The sequence below is a fragment of the Bombina bombina genome, chromosome 5 (genome assembly GCF_027579735.1).
Source record: "Bombina bombina isolate aBomBom1 chromosome 5, aBomBom1.pri, whole genome shotgun sequence".
In the NCBI taxonomy this organism is placed as follows: Eukaryota; Metazoa; Chordata; class Amphibia; order Anura; family Bombinatoridae; genus Bombina; species Bombina bombina.
Window position 1 is genome coordinate 106748272 of NC_069503.1, and position 8517 is coordinate 106756788.

Here is an 8517-nt window from a genome sequence, read left to right on the forward strand (position 1 = left end):
CTGCAGACAAAAAGGCTTGAAATATGGAGAAACAGACACTTGTTACTTCAGGTTAAAGCTCCTGCATGAACAAATTTCCAAACAATGTGAGGAGGTTCCTCCTAATATTTAAAGGCAAAGAGAGTTAAATTAGCCAACACATCCTTAAAGAGACAGTATATGACACTCATGCATGTTTCATTGATTCTGTTCTTGTGCACGATAATAAAATTCCTATTGTTTTGAAGCCTAAACCAGTCTCTATCAGAGTTATTGATGGATCCCTGTTCAATACAGGACCCATTACCCATCAGACCATACCCCTTAAGGTAACAACTTTAGCTGCTTATGTAGAATATATATATCTTTCAATGTAATCTCTTCTCCTTTATTTCCGATAGTACTAGGTCTCAAGAGGCTTCAGACTCACCAACCTACTATTCTATGGGATCAGCTGGAAGTAAAATTCCTCTCAGAATACATGTTTTCCACATCCCAGTATCTTCCAGGTGTCAGACATTTCTTTACCTTCATACTATGAAGACTTCCAAGACGTTTTTAGTAAAAAGGAAGCCGAAAGCTTACCTCCCCATCAAGATTATGATAATACCAGGATCTACCATACGGTCATATATATCCTCTCTCAACCGGAATTGTAGAATCTGAAAACTCATATATCGGATAATTTACGAAAAGTATTCATACGCCCATCAACTTCCCCAGCTGGTGCAGGTATTTTTTTTTCTTAAGAACAAGGACAACACCCTTAGACCTATCATAGACTACAGGGAAGTCAACAAGAGAACAATAAAAAAACGATACTCCCTTCCATTAATTCCGAAACTTATCGAACGACTCCGCCAAGCTCGCATTTTCACTAAATTGGATCTGAGAGGCGCCTACAATTTAATACGTATTAGACAAGGGGACGAATGGCTCACAGCTCTCAGGACTCGTTATGGGTTGTACAAGTATACTGTGATGCCATTCGGACTCTGTAACACACCCGCAACCTTCCAATATCTCATCAGCAAAATTTTCAGAGACCTACTCGATATCTGTGTTGTAGTCTATCTGGACGACATCCTTGTTTATTCTGAAAACAGAGAAGATCATAAAAAACACTTCAGATGGGTTCTAACATGTCTAAGACACCATCATTTATACGCCAAGCCAGAGAAATGTCTCTTCCACATCACAGAAATAAACTTCCTAGGATACTGCATTAGTCCAAAAGGTATTGAGATGGACAATGCTAAGGTCGAGACCATCAAAAATTGCCCAGCACCGATATCAAAAAAGGAGTTGCAGCGATTCTTGGGTTTTGCAAACTATTACCGGAAATTCATTAAGGATTACTCATCTATTAATAGTGTAGTATGCAAAGCGCCTAAGCAAAGGTCGAGGTGACTAAGGTCCCTGAACTCAACGGAGTGACTCTCTGATGGGGTCTAGCTAAAGATATTTAATGCAATAAAAGTCACAATGAAATTACAAATAAAATCACATTAAAAATCAAACATTCAAAACAAATAATGGACATAGGTAATATACAATTTTGCAATTATGGATCCATAATCTCTAAGTGCAAAGGGTAATACAGTGATGATGCAATGTATTAAACTTGAGGATGCAAATGAGGTAATGGTGGTGGTAGCAGAGTCCAACACTATCATCCAGATGAAAAAAGAAAGGGTAAGTGTCCAAGTGAATCAATCAGAACTTTGAAAAATCAAAAAAATCAATAAATATATATAGTCCAGTATGTGTACACAGTGACAAAAATATATATACAGTGAAAAAAGTATATATATTGATTCAAAAATAATTAAAAAACAAAATAATTCAAAAACGTTGATGAAAAAATGTGATGACAAATAAGCAAAATATGAAAAAAAATCTTAAAAGTCTAAAAAGTGTGGCAGACCAAAAAGGAAGGAGTGTTGAAAGAGTGGCAAATTGATAGAAGTGGTCCTCCAATAAGATCCTAGTGATATTATAAATCCTCCTATACAATTCTGGTTATCCTATAGAAATAAAAATAATAGTGTAGATTGTACCAACAAAGTGGATGTAATAGAAAATGTGCTTACCAGCTTGTGTTGACGCATTTCAGCCAATATAAAAAAAAAGGCCTTATATAGGCCAAAACACGTTGAAACAAGCTGGCAAGCACATTTTCTATTACATCCACTTTGTTGGTACAATCTACACTATTATTTTATTTCTATAGGGTAACCAGAATCGTATAGGATGATTTATAATATTACTAGGATCTTATTGGAGGACCACTTCTATCAATTTGCCACTCTTTCAACACTCCTTCCTTTTTGGTCTGCCACACTTTTTAGACTTTTAAGATTTTTTTCATATTTTGCTTATTTGTCATCACATTTTTTCATCAACGTTTTGAATTTTTATATTTTTTTATTTTTGAATCAATATATATATATATATACTTTTTTCACTGTATGTATTTTTGTCACTGTGTACACATACTGGACTACATATATTTATTGATAGTTATTGATTTTTCAAAGTTCTGATTGATTCACTTGGACACTTACCCTTTCTTTTTTCATCTGGATTATAATGTTGGACTCTGCTACCATCACCATTACCTCATTTGCATCCTCAAGTATAATACATTGCATCATCACTGTATTACCCTTTGCACTTAGAGATTATGGATCCATAATTGCAAAATTGTATATTACCTATGTCCATTATTTGTTTTGAATATTTGATTTTTAATGTGATTTTATTTGTAATTTCATTGTGACTTTTATTGTATTAAATATTTTTAGCTAGACCCCATCAGAGAGTCACTCCATTGAGTTCAGGGACCTTAGTCACCTCGGCCTTTGCTTAGGCGCTTTGCACACTACACTAACATTATATTCCTCTTCCCGCCGGCTAGGAAGCCTTTGTACAAAGCCAGAGGTCACATCCAGGGCGCTTAGTCTACTCCCATTCAATTACTCATCTATTGCCAGACCTTTGACTTCTCTTACTAGTGTTAATATTCCTTTGCAATGGAATTCACAAGCACAAATGATCAAGGAAAAATCTGTGAAGCACCAATTCTACAATTTCTGGATCCAGAATCTCAATATATTCTAGAGGTCAATGCATCCGACTACGCTTTGGGATCCATTCTTTCACAACATAAAACTCCTGATAATCCTATTCATCCTGTCGCCTACTTTTCCAAGGTGATGACCCCTGTTGAATACAATTACCCAATCGGTGAGAAGGAACTTTTAGTGATAAAGGCTTCCCTGGAACACTGGCGACATTTACTCGAAGGTACTAAAATTCCTATCCTGATCTACACAGATCATAAAAATCTAGAATACCTTTAAAACAATAAAACGTTGTCTGCTTGGCAACTGAGATGTAGCCTATTCTTTTCCCAATTTTTATTTCACATCACTTACCGTCCTGGAACAGCAAAGCCGATGCCCTCTCAAGGAAGGATAAAAAACCAATAACATTAAACTGACCTACAACAATCATTCCAGTGGACCAAATCATTGCACTAATACCAAGTTTCTATGAGCTTGCAAAAAACAAAGTCAAGAGGATGATACAGAAATTCCAAGAGATGAAGTTAACCTTGAATCAAATGGTCTTTTCTACCATAACAATAAGCTCTACATACCATCTAACCTACTACCATCCATACTCGGGAATCACCATGACTCCCCTATGGTGGATACATTGGTATCAACAAAACTATAAATGTAATCAAAAGGTCTTACTTGTGGCCATCCATACAACGAACTGTTAAAGATGACATCCTCTCTTGCCCAGTCTGTACTGTTTCTAAGACAGAGAAAAAAATGCCCATTTGGTTTACTAATGCCCCTACAAATTCAAGATAGACCATGGCAGACCATTAGAATGGATTACTTAGTAGATTTACACATTTCAAACAAACATAACACCATTCTAGTTGTTGTAGACCTAACAAAGATGGCCCACTTCATACCCTACCACAAGCTACCCTCTTCATCAGAGACTGCTCAACTGTTCCTCTGCAACATAATTAAGCTCCATGGCATGTGTCAAATCTATTGCGCCTTTAAGAATTTCTAGTATTCATGTTTGCACCACCCTATATTAACTCCTCCTCTCCAGCTTCTCATTGTTTGGTATTTTGTTTCATAGCAGACAAGTATTCCTAGCCCTATCCATTTTGAATTCTACTTTGCTAAAGTTATTTAAGCTGACCTTTTTTCCTATTTGAAATTCTACTTGTACTGTGTTACAGAAGTTATTCAATTATCTTTGCCTAGTTTGTCACTGTTTTATTAAGGAAGTGTTTTTCTTCAGAATCCTGCATTTCCAGCTTGCCTGTGATTCAGCACCTGTGGATTCAACTCTCAGCCCTCAGAGCTGGCTCTGCTGCATCCCTCTGGCTATAAGTTTGCAAGTATACTTACCAGCATTTATACCTACTTACCTATTATGGCGATTGTTGATTTTGACTTGTACATATTTTATTCTGTGTTCTCAGTTTATTTTACGGAGCTCCAACTTTGAGATTCGTGACCTCATTGTCTGCTCACAGGAAACCACTGCCTCTCTCCACGCTGCTTATTTGTAAACAAACAGTCGGCTTGTAACAAGATCCTGACTCTCATCAGTCTCCACTTAGTAAGTTGCCTAGTCTAAATGAATTACGATATGCTATGGTAACTTACTTTGTTGCATGTTACTCTGAGTATTGAAAGTATCCTTAAAGCAACAGTAACATATAATTTATATAGTTGCAGTTTTACAACACTAAATCCAGCAGTCTATGATGAGATTCTGTATTCTTAGGTTTACATATTGTATGAGAATCATATTTGAGACTGCATGGTTAGACATACTATTACAGCATGCCTCAGACAATTATTTCGGATAGAGGAACAAAATATACCTCTCATTTCTGGAAACAGTTATGCAAAACCATGCAAGTTGAACATCGTTACAGCACTTCTTTTCATCCCCAGACCAACGGCCAAACGGAGAGAGTAAATCAATGGTTAGAATAGTATCTCAGATGCTACTGTTCATACCAGCAAAATCAGTGGTCCCTAAGCTTACCCATGGCGGAATATGCATATAATAATTCAGAAAATTCCACAACACATAAATAACCATTTTTTGCAAACTACGGTTATCACCTCACCTTCCAACTTAACCCGCATACGGATACTACCTGCCCACAAGTGGATGACACCATGAATTCTCTGTTGGATCTCTTCCAACACCTCAGGCAAAACATATCAGATGCTCAAATGAGCCAAAAACGTTACTACGATTCTAAAAGATGGCCATCACCACCATACAAAGTAGGAGATAAGGTTTGGCTATCTACTAAAAATATAAAACTCAGAACACCCAGTAAGAAACTTAGTGTATCATTCATTTTGCCGTTTAAGATCTCAAGAGTAATAAATGAAAATGTAGTCACCCTGGAACTACCATCCACCTATCGAATACATCCCACTTTCATGTCTCTCTCCTCAAACTTTACCAACATACCTGGCAAACAACGGATACAGTACTTCCCAATGATCTTTTGGACTATGAAGTTGAATCAATCCTGGACTCACAAATCCATAAAAGGAGTACTCCAATATCTAATACTATTGAAAGGATACGACCCAGAGGAGAATAACTGGGAACCATCTATAAATGTACAGGCTCCACGACTGGAATCCCTGTTCCACAGGCGGCATCCAGATCATCCTCACTTTACAGCTGGTGGACAGCTGTCTTGAGGAGACAGGTATATCAGGTAAGCTGTTCTTTTAAATCTTGTATGCTAACATTGCATCACACTCTATAAAAACTTGTCATGCCCCTTTTCTAGTGCCTAGTTTCTAAACTGTGGCCGACTAGAGACCTCGCTCTCCAGTGTTTCCTGTCATGAACTAAGCGTCTGTGCCTTCTCCTATCCCTTGGGAATTTGCCAACTGCCAAGACAGTTATTTTCCGAGTACCCACCGCTACAATCACCTGCTGTTATCATTGCAGCCTCCTTGTCTGTGAACTGCTACATTTTCTGTTATCTGAGCCTGATTCAGGCAGACCATTCACTCAATTCTGCCACTGGTTATGGCACTTACCTTAAACTGCTCTTACAGGATTACCAGTTTGCATGACATCCTGTAACAAATCCAGGACTGCTGATTCAAGTATCAGTCAGACTTCTCTGACACATAAACACTGTTGATTACGGGACTTTCAAGTCACCTGCTCTTCCGGTATCTTACCAGTGCTGCCTGCTTGTAGTGAGGATCTCCACTGTATTTCTCTTAACCCCCTGTTGGAGATCATAGCCGTAACTGTTTCTTTGTCCTCCATTGCTTTCCTGTTGGGCACTCCCACTTATGACATCATAAGAAACATGGCTCTATTTAATACTAACTTTCAATGCCATAGTTTTGGATACTTAGTTGCCATACATATTAAGTATCTCTCAGCTACATTTGGCATACATTCTCAATTATTAATTAAAGCGCTAACTGCATTTGTGATCCACAAATACTGCATAGTTTATACCTACGGTTTATAACACTTATAGTTACCATCTTGAAAGTTGGGACTTACAAAACGATACAAAAACAGAACTGGCCTGAATTAATTTTCTTTCTTTGGAATGAATAGATTTGAATAAAACCCCAGACCTTGTTCCTGAAATGGAACTGGTATGATTACCCCTGAAAGCTCTAGATCTGAAACAAACTTCAGAAAAGCCTGAGCCTTCACCATATTTGCTGGAATGTGAGAGAGAAAAAAAAATCTTCTCACAGGAGGTCTTACTCTGAATCCTATTCGATACCCTTGAGAGACAATACTCTGAATCTACTTATTTTGAACAGAATCTGCCCAAATGTCTTGGAATCATTTCAATCTGCCCCCCACCAAGCTGAACTGTATTGAGGGCTGAAACTTAATGCAGACTTGGGGGCTGGCTTTGGTTTCTTAAAAGGCTTGGATTTATTCCAACATGAAGAAGGTTTCCAGTTGGAACCAGAGCTTTAGGGGAAGGATTGGTTTTCTGTTCCTTATTCTGTCGAAAAGAACAAAAATGATTAGAAGCTTTAGATTTACCCTTAGATCTATTATCCTGAGGCAAAAAAACTCCCTTCCCCCAGTGACAGTTGAAATAATTTAATCCAACTGAGAACCAAATAAATTGTTACCTTGGAAAGAAAAAAAGAGGTAGTAATCTAGACTTAGATACCATGTCAATATTCCAAGATTTGAGCCATACAGCTCTTCTAGCTAAAATAGCTAAAGTCACAGATTTAACATCAATTTTGATTATATAAAACATAGCATCACAGATAAAATGATTAGCATGTTGAAGCAAATGAAAAATGCTAGACAAACAAGGATTTGTTGCATTAGGCTATCCAACCAAAAGGTTGATGCAGCCGCAATATCAGTCATAGAAATGGCAGGCCTGAGAATATAGCCAGAAAATAAGTAAGCTTTCCTTAGATAAGATTCAAGATTCCTATCTAAAGGATCCTTAAAAGAAGTACTATCTTCTATAGGAATAGTAGTACGTTTAGCAAGAGTAGAAATAGCCCCATCAACTTTGGGGACTTTTTCCCAAAACTCTAATCTATCCACTGGCAAAGGGTACAAACTTTTAAACCTAGAAGAAGGAATGAAAGAAGTACCAGGCTTAATCCATTCCTTAGCAAGCATATCAGAAATAGCATCAGGAACTGGAAAAACCTCAGGCGTAATCACAGGAGGTTTATAAACAGAATTTAAATGTTTACTAGTTTTGATATCAAGAGGACTAGACTCCTCAATATCAAAAGTAACCAACACTTCTTTTAACAAGGAATAAATATACTCAATCTTGAAAAGATAAGTAGTTTTGTCAGTGTCAATGTCTGAGGTAGGATCTTCTGAATCAGAGAGATCCTCATCAGAGGAGTATATTTCAGTATGTTGTCGGTCATTAGAAATTTCATCAACTTTATGAGAAGTTTTAAAAGACCTTTTACGTTTATTAGGAGGAGGAATAGCAGACAAAGCCTTCTGTATTGCATCAGCAGTATAATTTTTCATATCAACAGCGATATCATGTACATTAGATGTTGAAGGAACAACAGATACTATACTAGTACTGATGGAAATGTTTTCTGCTTGCAAAATCTTATGACAACTGTTACATATAATCTCAGCTAACTTACAACAGATACACTTAGCTTCAGTAGAACTGTGATCAGGCAGCAGGGTTCCAATTAAAGCAACATTTTTAAATTTCCTTATATGGCAGTTTCAGGAATGGGAAAAAAATGCAAACAGCATAGCCCTCTGAGCATATAGAAGGCAAGAGGCATATAGGTAGTGGGGTGAAAATAAACTATTTTTTTTGGCGCCAAGTATGACGCACAACGCAAAATGAAGTTGACATTTTTTTGGCCCAAAACAACATCCGGAAATGAAGCAACTCGCATCATAACAGATACAACCTCATGCAAGGAAACCTAGCGTCCACTAAGATGCCAGAAA